We start from the raw sequence: 3,399 nt of genomic DNA, 5'->3' as shown, positions 1-3,399 counted from the left end.
CCTTCCCTGCTGCCCCCAGCCATTAAAGCTGACACACTTGACAAAGAGCAGCGTTCCTCCAACTCATCCAGTGTACTCGACAGGTAGCTCAAATTAGGCATCCCAAAAGTATAGCATCTCAGGGATGGAAGGGAAAAGCATTAGGAGAAAGAAGAATAACGTAATACAAAAACGTACAGTGTGCAGAGGAGACTGGGTCAAAGCCACCAGAATTTCTGAGAAGAGGAAGGAAAAATGTTGTTAACCCACTTGGCCTTTGGCTAGGACATGGAGACACTTTATAAAAGACATCCTGCCTTTTAGTGTTCCCAGATGGTCTTTGGTTTATGGCAGAGCTTGGTTGGTGAACTCCGGGAAATGGAAAGATAAGGTCATGCCAGGCCGGGGCTGAGGAGCACTGAGTGCTCTAGCAGAAAAGTTTGCTCACGGTGTCTGCTAAAGTCTGGAGTTTCATCAACGCTGTTCCACTCTCCCTCTGGCACTGGTCTAAAATTCATCTGCTGCAATGACCTACAGATCCTAGACGGACTTTGAAAGGTTCAGTTTCCTCAAGTCATTTGCCTTGGGATTTGGTATCAGTCAGAGAGCAGGAAACTCAAAAATTTGGGGGAATTTGCTTCCCCAGCAGGTTACTCTTCTCTAGAGCTCTCAGCCCTCAGCTGAGCTCGAGGAGCAGTAGTGAGTCAAAAGCCAGACAGCAAGACCATCTAAAGCTGTTATTTTTGTTTCTCATCCAAATATGCACCTCCAAACGACAGTGCAGTACCGCCTGGATCATGACCACTGCATTACTGTGGCGTAGCTGCAATCAGCTTCACCAAATTGGATGTGAGTCCTGTGGTCAGAGCAGCTATATGGAGATTAATTAGCCTGTTCTGTGACTGATTATGGACAGTAAGTCTCCAGCATTATCATTCCAGGCTCTGTCCTCTGCACTCTGAAAACACCCAGCACATCTTTAGTGTCTTAGCACTGGGTGGAAGCCCAGGACAGGCTTGAGCTACACTTAAAAAAATCAGGTTTTTAGGGGAGAAGAGTAAATCTGATTCTTTCCATTTGGCCCCAGGCTTGAATTTGCTGTCACTAAGCTGCTCTTTGGAAAAGGGAGCTGGGAAAAGGAGAGAGAAAAAAAAAAAGGACATTTTTAATACCTAGTGACAAAACCTTTGGAGCAGCATGGTTCCAAAATTCAGGGCTTAGGGCTGTAAAGAAATGTATGTAGTTTTCTGGTAACAAAAACCAGCATCAGTGGGAACACCTTCCCTCAGCAACACTTGCTCTCTTTTAAATTTATTGCTTACTTGTCCTATACGTGGAACTTCTTTTAAAGCTGTGCTGTATGTTGGAGAGGCCCTGTGCAGCGTCGTTCCATCCTGCAAACCCTCTGTTAGCTCTGCTTACGGACTTCTGAAAACGGCTCCTTTTGGAGCGGAGAGGGACTTTGTCACTGACCTTGTCTCCTGAGTGCTGCATTCGTCACGTCTAGGTTTATGGAGCATTTGCCTCGGGCTGTCTTCTTGTACAGGAGGAAGGGATGGGAGGGAGGCGAGTCATTCATTAACTCGATAAGAAGATGTCATATAATTTGTGTCCTCCTTTGGAATGTGCATTTGTGACTGATTAATCTTAATGGAGACTCTGTGCTGAGGAGAAGATAAAGTGTCTGGAATCTCTTGTGCGATAAGATAATCTTGTTCATTCTTGCTGTAGGACAGAAATTAATTTTGCACAACTCCCTGCGTAGTTTACTAATACATTAATGTGTCATCCTCCCCAATTGTAATGCATCCTTTTGAAGACAATTAAATGTACAACACAAGAGGTGTTGAATGATTACTTTGTTCTTGATGGCAATAAGGGCAAATCTGTTGAGCGTAGCTTTTGTTCTAATTAGAGGTGTGGGTTGAAAATCTGGTATTCATCTCAATTTTAAATGACTGAGAAGTAAGCATTTGGCCCATGACTTCATAGTCTGGTTTACATGGAACTTCACCCTCACCCCCCAAAAAAATGTGTCAGAAATATGTAAGTAGAAATATATCAGTCTCAATAATGTCTCCACTGCAGTAAGAATTGTTTTACAAGGAATCAAAAAGTAAATGTCCTTTAAATCTTGGCAGAACTGGTAGTACCCACAAACATGAAAATTCTACGTTGGACAAGTAAGTTAAACTAAACTTTTTAAGTAAAGCCTAGTGATTTCTGGGGCTGTTTAAGCATCTCATCTGTACCAATATAACGGGTATGACACCCAAACGCCTATATAGGATGACAGCACAAACCATCAGGGCTCCCAGTAGGAGCCAACTTCGGGGCGGCGGGGGGGGGACTGTAACTTCATTTGTAGATGAGCTGTTCCCAGGTTTTCTTTATGGTCCTCGCACCTTCTGCTGTGTGTGATGTGGGCTATTATTAAAGATTTAACTTGGAGTTGCTAGTGTGATCTGCTGAGAGAGTTCCCGTGTTCTGCAGTAATACAAAGTCACCTACTACCCTGGTTTTCTGAACACAGCCTTCCGGGAAGGCGCTGATCTGCCAGGAACTGGTGTGGTTATCCCACTCGGCTGATCTGTAACCTAGATGGACACCTAAGGGTTTTCTGAAAGAAAACAGCATAATTCCCCAATTCCAGAATTTTGCAGAAGTGTTTTGTGTTCGCTTGGAAGAAACTGGCTCTTAAGTGTGTACTACTTGCAGCCTTCCCCTGTATAATCCCAGGCTCACTGAGATGTCGAAGTACAACTATAACTAAGACGCACTAGCTAATTTCTCAAGGCAGTACGGAGGTTATAGCTGCTCTTTGCTACTGTCAGCCAGAAGGGCATTTAATTTACTGGAGGAGATGACTGCCTGGTATAAATAGGCTTAACTTTGACAGCTTCACTAAGAAATATGAGCCAGCGTACACCTCAAAGGTGTGAAAGTTCAGGGAATGGTTTTACCACTGCCAAGGTGAAGGAAAAGATTCTGCCCAATGCAAAACTGGTCCTGATTGTACAAGCTGAGTGGTGAGTCTCCGTTCTAGACAGTGAAATGCGCTCCGAAAACAGCCCTGCAAGTGCAATTATAGATGTTTGGTTAGTGCTCATCTTCTTCCTTTTGTACTAAGCTGTACTGCAATCAAATCTTTATTAAACATTCAATATATATTCTTTGGCCCAAGATGAAAAATTAAAAATGAAATTAGAAAACTGTAGTTAAAATACGATTAATTAGTTTGAGGAATAGGGCTGGAGGGCTTGGGATATTACCCTGTAACAGACATTAACTGCTTTGCCACCGTATTGGTTTTCCAAAATGTTATGTGTGACACCATGGAATCGCACAGCAGAGCCAACACCGATTTTTAGAACACGCAAATAATCTGCTAGGTTGCCAACAGTTTAAAAAAGTAAAAAA

This window comes from Cariama cristata, unplaced genomic scaffold (genome assembly GCF_000690535.1).
Source record: "Cariama cristata isolate BGI_N322 unplaced genomic scaffold, ASM69053v1 scaffold17074, whole genome shotgun sequence".
Taxonomy (NCBI): domain Eukaryota; kingdom Metazoa; phylum Chordata; class Aves; order Cariamiformes; family Cariamidae; genus Cariama; species Cariama cristata.
Note: the sequence above shows the minus strand (reverse complement) of the source record.